This window comes from Vulpes vulpes, chromosome 8, assembly GCF_048418805.1.
Source record: "Vulpes vulpes isolate BD-2025 chromosome 8, VulVul3, whole genome shotgun sequence".
Classification (NCBI taxonomy): domain Eukaryota; kingdom Metazoa; phylum Chordata; class Mammalia; order Carnivora; family Canidae; genus Vulpes; species Vulpes vulpes.
Window position 1 is genome coordinate 87828253 of NC_132787.1, and position 14665 is coordinate 87842917.

The following is a 14665-nucleotide window of genomic DNA, read 5'->3' on the forward strand; positions in this document are numbered from 1 at the left end:
ACTGCCTAAGGGCTCAGTCCCACAAGACTGCTTCCACCCCATGTCAGATGCCAATCACAAACTGTAGGCTCCTACGTTACTCACAACTTTTGTCTGGTTGGGCTACAAATCAGAGGTTTGCATGATTCCCTCCTCAGGTTTGATTAATTTGCTAGAGTGGCTACAGAACCCAAGGAAACACTTGACATTTACCAGTTTATCAAAAGATATGTTAAAGGCTCTCTGATCACCCAGCCAGCCTTCAAGATGACCCTGAAAGACAAGAAGCCTAAGAAGTCAACCTTGAAGTTTAACTTGGACCTCACCCATCCAGTAGAAGATGGAATTTTTGATTCTGGTAATTTTGAACAGTTTCTTCTGGAGAAATTTAAAGTCAATGGAAAAACTGGAAATCTGGGGAATGTTGTTCACGTTGAATGCTTCAGGAATAAAATCACAGTTGTTTCTGAGAAACAGTTCTCTAAAAGGTATCTGAAATAGCTTACCAAGAAATACCTTAAGAAAAACAATCTTTGTGACTGGCTTCGTGTGGTTGCATCTGACAAGGAGACTTATGAACTTCGTTATTTCCAAATTAGTCAAGATGAAGATGAATCTGAGTCTGAAGACTAGTGAAGCTGTCCCTTCCAGGGTTTTGCTTCCTAAGAAAACAAATGTAGCATGCAAAAGAAAGAAACATCTAGAAATGGACTTCTGGTTTATTGGTGAATATAAAGCATTATACTCTGTAAAAAAAAAAAAAAAAAAAAAGTTAAAAGATGAAGATGAACAGCCAGGTAGGGTGAGGTCTGGGAGGGTCCAAGCACAGGAGCTTCTATTGTTGTGGATCTGGGGTACGTCACCTTCCTGGTGTGGATGTGTTCACTAACCTGGAAGTTCCTCAAACACTAAAATATATTGGGATTTTATGTAGGCATGATCAATCAGTAACTCCATTTTCAGTTCTTCTCCCTTCTCAAGAGAATGGGGGACAGGGCTGCAAATTCCAAGCTTCTAGTCATGACTTGGTCTTTCTGTGATCAGCCCTCCCCAGGACCCATCCAGGAGCCTCATTAGAACAAACACATTCCTAGCATCCAGGAATTTGCCAGGTTTTCAGAAGCTCTGTGTCAGGAACCAAGATCAAAGACCAAATGTCAGATTGAAAAAAAGATGTTCCTAATGCCCTTAGTATCCAGAGAATTTCAAGGTCTTCAGGAGCCCTATGTCAGAAATGCAGTGGGTGGGAAGCAAAGACCAATATATATTTTTCTATTATCTCATGCGTCCATGAACAGGTTTTTCTGTGGCCATGTTTTCTAGGCACCTCGTTTTTAAGAAAGTATAAAGCAGAGGGAGGTCAAGGGTTTTTCATAGATTGTGGGTGAATTGGAGGTGACTTCATAACTTGTGACACCTTGAGACTGGAATCACTTTTGACAACCAGCAATGGAAAATGACATAGGATTTCCTCCTCTAAAACGCTTTCTCTGAACTTCCTTCTATCTTCAGCTCCAGAAACCCCAGCTCTTTCTCAGCAGGCTCACAGCTTCTGAAAGTTCTCATGAGCCCATAACTTACAACATTCCATTTTCCATACCAGATCGTGAGGACTTGAGCATAGGGGACTGTGCCTTATTCATCTTTGTGTCCTCGGATCCTAGCAATTACTCCAAAAATATTTCATGGATGCATACAGAAAGGAGGAAATTCTGTCTTCTACTCTAGAAGCTGAATCCAAATTTCCACCTGTACCTATAGCTGAATTGGTTTGTGTTTTATTAACTCTTTTGCCCCATTATTCAAAGGGCTTGTAAAAAAAAAAAAAAACTCATCCATTTATTGATGGCTTGCTAGGCAGAAGGTGGTATTGTTTTTCCACTGGGTTGCAAATTCCAAAGTCACAGAACATGTTCCTAAGCCAGGAATAGAACCGGGGTCTTCTATCTCAAAGCAATCTGCTCTGTCATCAACTTGAGCCCAATCTCTCTGGAGCAGTCACTCTTTAGACAAAGAGTGAAGTTGTTATAATATCAGAGAGGGACAAACTTCAGCCAACAGCATCATTATTCTACAATGTGCCAGCTACTACTGTAGGTTAATTGCAGCTGAAAAGATGAAGGACTGGCCAGCCTTGCCGCACAAAGCACCGTAAGGTGGAGCAGAGGGGCTCCAAGCCTGTTGCCCAGCCTGGCCCATTCCCTTTCTCATACTGCAGCTAAGGGATTAGAAAGCCGGGTGCCATACCTGAATTACCTCGTTTAGTCTTACATCAGGTGAGATGTTGCTGTTGTCCTGTTTACAGATAAAAAAATCCAAGGATCCAGTTTGATTTGCCCAAGATCATCCAACTTGTAAATAGCAAAAACCAGATTTTACCCCAGATCTAACAAATTCAAACCCATGTGTGTTACTGTCCCGTGGCTGCAATAACAAAGTATCACAAACTGGGTGGCTTAAAACAGTAGACATATATTCTTCTGTAGTTCTGGAAGGTATGAGTCCAAAATCAAGGTGTCAGCAGGGCCATCTCCCTCTGAGGCTCTAGAGAAGAATCCTTCCTTGCCTCTTCTAGCTTCTGGTGATTGCCAATAATCCTTGGTGCTCCTTGGTTTACAGATACATCACTCCAATCTCTGACTCCATCTTCATTTGGCCTTCTCCCCTGTGTGCGTCTGTATCTCTGTGTCCAAATTTCTCTCTTCTTATAAGGACACCAGTCATATTGGATTTAGAGATCACATTAGATTTAGAGATTATCCTGTATGACCTCTTCTTGACTGGATTGTATCTGCAAAGACTACTTCTAAATAAGGTCACATTCATAGGTTCTGGAGGCTAAGATTTGGACATATCTTTTGGGGGGGACACAATTCAACCCATAATACCACATTTTCCCCCATTTTATCAGCTGCCTCATATGAAACATGACTAAAATGGCAAAGGCTTTGCTCCCAGGCATTATTTGCTCTCAGTTCTGCTTGAAGACTTCACAATATGGTGGAAACAAGACTGGTTCTTGGGCTGTGGGTTGGGATCACAACTCTGCCCTACCCTGAGCCTCAGCTTCCATAGATATAGAGGATGACAGTTAGACTAGATAAGTATCAAGGTCTCATTAGAGTCTGATGTGATGGGCTGCAAAGACACTAATGACAAAATTTTAAGTAGCACCTCTCTTTGTCCAGATTATAGCGATTTTAACCCAATTCAATAAATATTTTCTTAGTACTTCTATGTACTCATCTCTAATTAAATCATATTTTCCACAACTAGAAGTGTTCCTTTGAGCCGTGATTGTGCCTAGAAACTAATGTGGGCTCAGGAAATGCTTATTAAATAAACAGTGTGATAGAGTGGTAGGAATACAGGAGACAGAAGATGAGAACATTGAATTATGTTGACATGCTCACCAAGTGCTCTATGGGTTTGTGCCTATTTCCCCGAAAGGAGTATATCCTCTGGTGAGGAGATTCTTCCTCTGTTCTTTGCAATGCTGGGACCAGAGATGCAATACATGGTTTAATCCCCTGCCTCCTTATTCATTTTTACATAAACACACACACACACAAACAATCACATCATACTTGTTGGGTGTTTTTTGTTATGGTTTCCTTTCTCCCCCACCCTCTTCAGTCCTCACTAGCACTCCATATCCTTCTAGGGGTAACTATATTAACAACTTGGTGTGTTTCTTTCCATATATGTAGACTCATATACAGGCAATGTACATAAGTACTCATGCACATAAATAGGGAGGTTGTTTGTCATTGTCTTATATGATAGGATCATATTTTAGATACTTGAAAAGCTAAAATATCTTGCTGGTAGAAATCTACCCAAGTTCATTGGTGGTGACCCTAACTGTAATTTTCATTGGATGCACACTGTTTCATGGTGTAGGTATACTGCACCTGTCATTTATTTAGCCATTCCATGGCAGATGGACAGTATTTGATTTGCTGATCCCTTGCTCTTGAGAAAGAGAGTTGCTGAGAATTCTCTGATCTTACTGCCAAATTATATTGTCCTCATTTACCACCTTCCTCCCCTCTCTCCCCCCAGGTGTCCACATGAGCCCAGCTGGTACTCAGAGTTCTGTCTTCTCCCATTGAATCTGAATCCACATAGTTCTATTTCATCTTAATGGGATCTGAGGCTTTTAAAAATGGAATCCAGACATTCTGGGCTGTTTCCAAAAGAGATGACTTTTTACTTAATGGCATCAACCCCACTAATCTTGTCTGAAATGTAATCACATCAGACAAGAGAAGAAAATGCTATTTTTTGAGGGAAATGGAATGAGTTGTCTACAATCAAACACACCTCCTGTTGATCAGGTGCCCTGAAATAAGGGAGGGCCAGAACCTGACCTGGAAGCTGGCCTTCTGATTGGAAGTCACTCTGCCTGGGGATCCTTCTCAGAGCTCCAGTCTTCAGCTGCATCAAGAGAGTAACAACCCAGTTGCTTGTTTGTTGAAAACTTTTTAAATTGCAAAACATAGTCATATACGTAAAAGTGTATAAAACATAAATGTTATAATGAGCTTAATAAATTACTATAAGTGATCAACTGTGTGACTACTTCCAGGTCAGGAAACAGAATATTATGTGCATTCCAGGAGCCTCCTCCTGCCCATCTCTGGTTATAACCCCTTACCCCAGAGGCAGCAGTGTCCTGACTCTCATGAGAATTACCTCCATGCATTAAAATAATAACTTTTGCTCAAAAAAAATATATATATATTTTAAATTTGGCCCTTTCTTACCAAGCTATAACATACATATAGGAAAATGCACAAGTCTTGCTGAACTTTTGCATAAGAATATACCTGTGTAATCACTACCCAACTTAAGAACATTTCTAGCACTCTAGCAGACTCTTTTGTGACCATCCTCAGCCAATACTCTCCAAAGGCAACTACCATTCTGATAAGTTTTATCTGTTTTTAAACTTAACATAAATGGAAACTTGTACTTGGAGTCTGTTTTTTTCCCCACATTCAATAATACCTGAGACTCTCCCATGTTGTTGCATGTAACAGTAGTTGGTTCTTTTTTATTGTGGTGTAATATTTCATTGTATAAATATGTTCCCCAATATTTATCCATTCTACTGATAAACAGTGAGTTGTTTCCAAGGTTTTAAGTATTATATTTAAGTATTATAAATAAATACGAGTAAAGCTTCTATTCTTTTCTTCTTCTTCTTCTTCTTCTTCTTCTTCTTCTTTTCTTTTTTAGTTTAAATAACAGATATTTATTTTCTCACAGTTCTGGAGGCTAGGAGTCCAAGATCAAGGTGTCATCAGGATTGGTTTCTGATGAAGGTTCTCTTCCTGGTTTGCAGATAGTTGGTTGCTTTTTCGCTAAGTCCTCACATGGTCTTTCCTGTGTGTGTGTGTGTGTGTGTGTGTGTGTGTGTGTGTGGTGTCTCTTCCTCTTCTTATAAGAACACTAGTCCTATTGAATTAGGTTCTATCCTTATGATTTCATTTAACCTTAGTTACCTTCCCCCTACTTTTGCTTTTTTTTTTTTCTACGCACATTCTTATGCATGTCATTTTGGGACTAATATGCTTGTTTCTTTTGGGTCTGCTGTACCCAAGAATGTAATTGCTAAGTGACAGAGTAGGAATATATTTAGCTCTTATAGTACTTCAGATGGATGTCCAAGTAGTTGTACCAATGTGTACTCCCACTGCTATTTTATGAGAGTTCCAGTTGTTCCACATCCTCTCCAACATTTGGTATTTTCAGTCTTGTTAAGTTTATCCATTCTGGTGGGTATGTAGTGATACACTGTTATAGTATAAATTTGCATTTCCTCTTTAGTAGCCTTGAATACTAGCATGTATGGCTTGAAAGAACCTAAAGACTATCTACTCCAATTCCTCCTTTCAGAAGAGAAATAATAAACAAAATGGACCCAAAAAGGTATTACTTTTCCAGTATCCATAGTTAGTTCAGAACTCAGTCTAGAAGCTTAGAAGAGCTCCATCTGGCCCAGAGATTATTTCTATAGAGTGCTACTTTACCCTGTCATTGGCCCAACCCTATCCAAGACAGCCAGCCATCTGTGTATTCTCTGTCTACAGTTTGCCCACCCACTTCTGTCCTTTGACCCCAGAGATATATATAGCTTCCTGGCTTATCCATTTATTAGCTGTGAAATTATGTCCAACTCACTGTGATGATTAATTCTGTATCAACTTGGGGAGACTATGATGTCCAGTTGTTTGGTCAAAACCATTCTAGATGTTGTAGATATATTTTTAGATGTGATTGACATTTACAATCAGTAGACTTTGACTAAAGCAGATTGTATTCTATAATGTGAATGGGCATCATCCAATCAGTTGACAGCCTTAAAAGCAATGTCTGAGATTTCCAGAAGAAATTCTCCTTGGGACTGCAGCATAGAAACCTTGACTGAGTTTCTAGCCTGCTGCCATGCTGAATTCAGACTCAAGATTGCAACATCAGCTCTTACCCCAATTTCCAACCTGCTGGCCTGCCATATGGATTTCAGATTTGCTAGTTTCCACAACCACATAAGCCAATTCCTTAAAATATCTTTCTCTCTAAAATCTCTCTATATAGAGTTTGCTTATCTACAAAATAGGATATAAGGAAACCAATCTTGAAAAGTTGTTGGAGGGATGCCTGGGTGGCTCAGTGGTTGAGCGTCTGTCTGCCTTTGGCTCAGGGTGTGATCCTGGAGTCCCGGGATCAAGTCTCACATCAGGCTCCTATGAGGAGTCTACTTCTCCCTCTGCCTCTGTCTCTGCCTTCTCTCTGTGTCTCTCATGAATAAATAAAGAAAATATATTTTTTTAAAAAAAGAAAAGTTGTTGGAAAGGGGCACCTGGTGGTTCAGTTAGTTAAGCATCTGACTCTTGATCTCAACTCAGGTTTCTATCTCAGGATTGTGAGTTCAAGCCCAGCATTGGGCTCCACGCTGGATGTGGAGCCTACTTTAAAAAATTCCTAACACCGATATTTAATGGCTATTTAATAAATAACTATTTAAAACATAAAGCACTTAATTTATAGTAAGTAGGTTGGGAAGGTGGTACATACCCAGGCTGAAGAAAAATTTAGTAGAACCAAAGGTTATAAAATGAAAAATAGTCTTTCTCAGCCCAGAGAAAACTGCCAATGGTTGCTTGTATTTCTTCTAGAAATTTTCTATGCAAAAATATGCACGCATGTAAGAATGCTGTACCAACAGCCTTAGTTTTACTTAAAAATATGTAACATATATAAAATATGTAACACTCATAAGACTGTCTCCACATGGTCCAGACTCTGAGCAGTGCCTGACCAAAAAAAAAAAAAAAAAAAAAATCCTCAACGACCAAAAGTTAAAAATAAACTGAAGCTCATAATTGCATTGTTTATCCAGATGAAATGTTTGTCTTAGAAAATCTTTTCTCTCCCATCCACTTGGCTCACATACCTGAGCTATATTGCATTTTGTTTTTCAGAATTCCCTCAGCATGAGTCCTGGTTTCCTTCCTCTTCTCTTGAACCTTCTCTCACATAAGAAGAGCTCATAGAAACATACCAGGTAAGGCAGGACCCTTCAGAGCTTCCGAAAGAGAAAGAAACAGAGTCTTTTTTAGAGGTGGGAGAGGGGAAAGGCTGACTTTGGGGACCTTTTCTTTTCTTTTTTCTTTTCTTCTTCTTTTTTTTTTTTTTTTTTTTTGGAGCGGGGGGATCTCTTCAAAGAGATGCCCATAATCTAATGATGCTTCCTATGAAGTGTCCCCATTTATAGGCTAAAACTTCCCTTCCTCACATCATGATCTTCTTAGGACCATATCTAATTTCTTTCTGGGAATTCTGTGGCTACTACTGGCTAGAGCCTGAGTGAGTCCTTCTGAATCTCCTTCTTACTAGTGTTGCAAGGCTTCTTTGTCCGCAGTTCTTCAGTGTCCGCAGTTCTTGGTCACATCACTTCAAAGAATGAAGAGGTAGACCAGTCGAAGAGCGGTAGGCAGCAAAGCAATGTTTATTGAGCGATAGTACAAAACTCCCAAAGAGGGAGGGGACCCGAAAGGGTTGCCCTAGGAATTTCTAAGTCTAGGGGTTTTTATGAGATTGTTGGTGGGGCTATTTTAATCTGAATAGCCCTCCATGCACCTGTCATCTACTCAGGCTTTTGTCCATGGGCTCATCTACCTATCAGGGAGTTGTTCACATGGGGAAAGGGTGGAGGGCTCCCTCTAGGGTGGTGTAAAAGCCTTTTAAGGGTGGCTTCCTCCGGGGGTGGGGGAGGCTTGTCCCTGCCTGCCTTTTTTCTAGCTATCCTTCATTACTAGGCTAGGGATGGAATGGTACCATGAGAGCCAAACTTAATGATACCTCCAACCCCTACCACCACCACCTTTGAGCTTCAACAACTTAGTTACAGTGGAGAAGAGAGAATGTGGGGAGAAACAGCCTTTAAATGTTTCTATTTGCCATTATCCATGTAACTATGAGGCCTATGGTAATTTTTTTTTTATGGTTTATTCATTCATTTGAGAGAGAGAGAGAGAGAGAGAGAGAGAGAGAGAGAGAGCATGCTTGGTCTCACAATCCAGAGATCACGACCCCAACTGAAACCAGGAGTTGGATGCTTAACCAACTATACCACCCAGGAATCCCGAGGCCTACGGTAGTTTTAAAATAGGCCCGCAGAAAAATGGAGCCTAATCTTTCCTTTAAATATGGGTTAGTGACTTCTAACAAATGCAGTATAGTGAAGCAATACTATGTGACTTTTGAGGGGAGTACATATAAACGATACAATGTCTGCTTGGCTTTCTTTCTCTTAGGACCCTAGTCCTTGGTACCTAGCCACCATATTCTGGGGAAGCCCAGGCCACATGGAGCCCATGTGTCAGTTTTCTGACCAACAGCCCAGCGAGACTTTCAGCCTACACTCAGCATCAAGAGTTAGCCACATGAGGAGATGAGCCTCCTGATGAATCCAGCTAAGGCCCTAGACATAGTGGTGAGTAAGGGACAGGCAGGGCTAGGTGGGGAGGGATAGGTAGGGAGCCATGGAATCAGGTTCACAAAATCCCAAAAATGCAGAGATGGAAGGAAACCAGAAATAAACCAGAACATCCTGTATCACGCCGCTGCCAGAGGTGGAGTCTTGCTGTAACAGCTACTAATGACCAACAAAGAATTACCTACAGGACCCTAAAAAGGAAGTAAGCCATTACAGATGTTATCAAGGTCCTTACTCAATGGTAATACCATGATGTTAAAAGGATTTCGGTTTCCCTGGTTGGCTTTCAAAAAAAGACCAACCCTACAAGCCCCCAGTAGCAACCCTGTCGGGACTCCTCTCACTCCTGACAGCTGTCTCTGTATCCTTGCTTAATAAACCTCTGTTGCTTTGCTCACTCTTACATCCTCGAGATTCATTCTTCAACTCCATGAGACAAGAACCAAGTTTTCCCGCTTCAGTGTGGCAGACGCAAGTCATCCCCACAGTGCTCGGTCTGAGTTTCTGAGCCACAGTGATGATGAGAAATAATAAATTATTATTGTCTTAAGATACTAGTTATTGGGCCAATTTGTTACTCAGCAATAGACACCTAATACAAAGCCATTCCCAACCCCCTCATTTTTAGGGTTATGGAATTCACACAGTGAAATGTCAGAGGGGAAATGACTAGAATATAATGTCCTCACTGACTGACTAGCCTGCCGCATGGGAAGCAAATCAGACTCCTTCCCATTGCTGGAGAGTCCTGGACCTGGGTCCCTGCTTGTCTCCCCCCAGGACACCTGGAAAGTCAGAGATCTGTCTTCAAAGGGTGGAGCCACACCTACCCTGGCTGTGACTGAGGCCTACCTGGACTTCTTAGATCCAAGCTCCATTTGTCAATCCTGCTTCTTTCTGGCTGCTAGAGCAGCTTCTCTTTCTTCCTCAGCACATTGGCACTCACATCGGATAATACCCCAGGGTAACAAATAAGGGCCAATAGCCTGTGGCTTATTGATTTTTAGCTGCATATCATGGCAGCAGGAACTCAGTGAGAGCATGCATGGCCCCCCATGCCTTGTTCTTTGGGTCCCAGGCAGAAAGCACACTGCAATAATTTCGGGAGACATCAACATTCCCCAAGTTCCTGCTGTAAGGTTATAATTTCAACATACCCATCCAGTTGCTATCGGCCCTGCCATATGCTCATTTGAGAGCACCGAGGGCATCCTGCCCAGAAATGCCCTCCTGCCAAGTCCCGTTTGGGTGGGGCCCTGAAAAGGCTCACACAGGCGCATCTCCCGATTCAGCCTTGTGCTGTTTCCGCACAGCTCTAACCCCTTTCAAACCTTTCCTGCGCTCCCCAGCACAGAGCTCGCTGCACATCTTTCCAGTGGAAAGCAGTCTGTTCCGGTGTTTCCCAGATGTTCAGTCCCCAAGGCAGGGCCGGTGGGCGAACAGCTTGCTGGCCCTGAACCAGCCTCCTCTGATTCCGCTAGGGAGTCTCAGAGACTTCCTCAATTTAGTGACTCACACAATCGCTCTCCACTTGGAACATCTAGTTCCGAACCGTGCTTGCTCCCAGAAATTGTAATTCCAGCCTCGGCCTCTTCTCTGCAACATCCCTTTGGCTTTGCCGTGGTGTTCCAGGAAACTTGCTCAAGCCAGACCTTTCTCCCTCCAGTACAGGTGGCCAGGATGAAAAGGCACTGTCGGCTCAACATCCAGGGGCATGACTCGAATTCAAGAGACGCCACTGGGCACTGCCCTGCAGGTCCAAAATCCGGAGTAGCAAGCCACCCCCCCCACCCCCCATCCAGGATGCACCACTCTCAAAGCCACCTGCAAGGGTATACAGGTGTAGAGCCACAGAACGATGAAAAGATACAGATATCCGCCCCCCCTTGTTGAAAGGTCGCCCCCCGCCACTTCACTTTTACGAAAGACCCACACTAGGACCCGTTTCGTTAACCAAAAGAAATCCAAAGAGGATTTTCACTTTTAAGGGAAAAAAAGGCGCAAAGCAAAAGTGGCCTCCAGGGTTTGCAGGCAGCAGCTCCGATAGAGGCAGCGCGCCCCCTGGTGTGAGTGGCGCCACCAAGCGCCGTCCCTGGGAACTGCACCTGCCGTGCAGAGCCTCCGCCTGCCGCGGCCTGAGCTTTCATGGACTCTGTCCGTGGTGGGCAGGATGTATCCTAAGGTAACAGAAGAGCCTAAAAGAGGTTATTTTGGGGGTTTTTTTGGGGGGGGGTATGTGAATTCTCAAAAAATTTTCCATATGAATTAATGGTGATTGCTTCTTCATCGAATGTCATTTCAGGTTTCTTAGGAACACTGCTTTCGGATAGCCGAGGAAACAGGTACAGTGTATTGTTCTACTTCATTTAATTTAATGGCTGCATCATGTACCAAGGATGTACCATAATTTGTTTAACTAACCCTCTATTAAAGAACATTAAGGTAATTATTATTGTTATTAGACGAGCAGCTGAACCTTGGAAACACACTCTTAAATGCTTTCCCTCTGAGGAAAATGAAGAAGCTGTTTCTTATCGAGCTCACCGTGCCCTTGGAGATAATTACACCCCAGCCTGAGACTCCCTGGCGTCCTCAGAGATGGTTACTGATGGGACTGGGCCACTCCAGGGTGCTGGGGTGGGGGAAAGGCTGACAACCCGCACAGCCTTTGAGGAATGAATTTTTAAATCAAGGAAAGTACAGGACAAAGTTCTGAAACATCCGCTCATTAAAAAGTTACCAAGCTTCCTTGTATTTTCCTCTGATTATGATGCTCAGAACCCGGCTTTACCCACCCGTGGAATAGGTCCTGCCGGAGATGCTTGTGGCTGATGTTGCCTCTCCTTCAAGGTCAGGAAGGACTGCTAGCTACAAAGGAGGGGAACCAAGGGTCTCAGGGCCTGCAGGGCCGCACCCCTCCTGGCCGTAGCAGGCTGCTCACCCCACCTGATAGCCAAAGACAGCTGCCTTTAGGCAGACAAGAGGGAAGGCAGAGGCCCATGAACACTGTCCGTCCTGGAGGGAAGCCGTGTGCTGGACGGTGACAAAGAGCCCAGGCTGGATGGAGAGGCCACCGAGAGATGGCACAGGAGCGGGGCAGCCGTCAGCAGTGGCTGCTCTGTGCCAGTATCCACTCTTCTGGATACTTTACGTGCTCTCAGTCCTTTTATCTGGCAGCAGCCGTCGGAGGCAAGCACTACTGTCCCCATTCTACCGAAGCAGAGAAGGAAGCAACAGGAATGTTACGTGACAGCCCAAGTAAGCACCTGGCGGCACTAGATCTGAACCCTGCCGTCTGACTCAAGCTCCTGTCCTGACACTGGCTGGTTTCACCATAGTGGGAGCAGAAGCAGTAGGGAGCAGAGTTTTGTGAGCATCTGTGAGACTAGAATGGGGAACCATAGGGGACCCAGTTGGGAAGGGAAAGCAGGAAGCCCAGGTCACCAGGACAGCATCGGTACCCCCCCCCACCCCCGCAGGACAGGGAGCCCTTGTTCCGTGCTCCAGGGGTGGCTGGGGGAGCATAGCGCTGAGGGTTTTCAGAGCTCGGCCCAGCTCGCTGCTGATGGGCCTCAAGTAATAGCAGCCAGCCTTTGTTTCCCCGGGGCCTGAAAGAGCCTAACTGACTTGCTTTGTTATGTTAATTTGCAGATAATCATTAAGAGCTAAATGGTCAGAAAGAAGAAAAAAAGATTAGGGTAAATAAACCAGGAGCTCCAGGGCCCAGCTGAACAGCAGATCAGAGACAACGGGATTGCAAGCCTTGGGACTTGGGATCAGACAAAGCCACCTCTGTAACTACACGGTGCATCCGCACTACTGCCGATTGAACTTCCATTGTGTTTCACAGTTCCAGTAGTTTCTCCTGTCCTCTACTCATCGGTCACATCAACCCCACGAGGCTGGCTAAACAGGTATCACTATCTGCATACTTCAGATGAAGGGGCTGAGGCCCAGGGGACCTAGGGCTTGCCCAGAGTCTGAGAACCAGAGGACCTCTCAGCAAGAACTGCTGCAGGCTCTTCGCGCGCGCGGTTCTCGGTCAAGCCGCTTCCAAGAACAGAGGTAGACCCAACGCAGACTGGTGGGCAGCAAAGCCAAGTTTATTTTTATTTTTTTAAAGATTTTACTTATTTATTCATGAGAAACACTGAGAGAGGCAGAGACCCAGGCAGAGGGAGAAGCAGGCCCCATGCAGGGAGCCTGACGTGGGACTCGATCCCAGGACGCCAGGATCACACCCTGACCCGAAGGCAGACGCTCAGCCGCTGAGCTTCCCAGGCGTCCCCAAAGCCAAGTTTATTGAGCGATGCTACAAGGCTCCCGAAGAAGGAAGGGACCAGAGAGGGTTGCCGATTTTGGTCCTTCGATCCAGCGGTTTTTATGGGCTTGTTCGCGGGCTGTTTTAATCTGGCTAACCTCCCTGCACCTGTCCTCAAGTTTGTTTTTTTGGGGGGGGTTGTCTTCTATGTATCACGTGGGAAAGGGTGGAGGGCCCCTTCCAGGGTGGTGTACAAGCCTTGTGAGAGTGGTTTCCCCTTAGGGCGGGGGCCCCTTTCTTCCAACTGTGCTTTGCTGGAATGAGGAAGAATCCACGGGTTCCCAGTGGCATGTGGGGGCTTGTGTCACATCAGCTCTTCAGAGGTGTGTGCCTCTCTCCCCACCTCCAGTCACAGTGAGAGTATTTACACCCTGGAAATCAGCAAAAGGGTCCAGGCTCCCCTGCTCCCCCTGCCACCAAGAGCTGGCTGTGAAACCTCTACCAGCACACGGGTGAGAATGTCCCAATCATGTTTCAGGTTGGTGCTCAGGGAAATGTTATGGCCCTTGAGATAGAAGTTAAAGCATACTCACTAAGGGAGGAAAGGCTGTCTTCCCAAATCCTTCAAGTTCCCCCTTTGAAGGGAATGTTCCTAAGAAGGAACATTTATTTGGTGCTTGCTAGGTGCCAGGCTTTGTGCTATGGGCTTTATGCATCATGGAACTCAGGCCTCATCCCAGCCCTTCCCTGACAATGAGGACATTTGAGAAGTAAGTTGCTCAAGGTCGCAGAGCCGGAAGGTAGTGAAACTGGGATTCAGATCTAGGTTTGTCTGAGCCTCTTAATCGTGGTGCCGCTCTCTTAGTCACATTATTATTTCATAAGGAGAGTAGACTTTTCTTCTCAGTGCTAGAGCCCCCCTCCTGTTCCCATCTTGTAAACTTATAACAGAATTATAACTAAAATCAATCAAGGCAACTAATTTCTAACATACAATGAATATTTTAAGGGCCATCTGAAATCTCAATAAAATTCCATAACCTATTAAACCATTTTAGCAATTTATAATCATGGCCTATAGAGAATGTCAGAATTCACATTCTGCCCCCTTATTATTTCAGCCATCGAAGATATCTTATGTGATAATTGGCTCTTAGCAGCCACAGTCTAATTTAATTTATTTATGAATACCTTGTATTTATATTTCATGGATATTGTTTTAATTATTAAATCACTACATCTTAGGGAGAAATGTAATTTTGTCACAGGGCAAATGTTCTTCACGTCAACATCTGTAATGCCATTTTGAAAGTGTCTAAGGATGAAAAAGATTGCCTAGGTTTCAAAGAGAAAATTTGTTGCATTTTGCTGGAAACCATTTTGTCAGAAAATAAAGATTACAGCGCAGAACTATCCGG

General features: G+C 44.0%; 1 pseudogene; it reads left to right on the plus strand.

The window, feature by feature from the left end:
- The first annotated feature begins 246 nt into the window (after positions 1-246).
- LOC112933013 (ribosomal protein eL22-like pseudogene) lies at positions 247-612 on the plus strand (annotated as a pseudogene).
- The last annotated feature ends 14053 nt before the right edge of the window (positions 613-14665 follow it).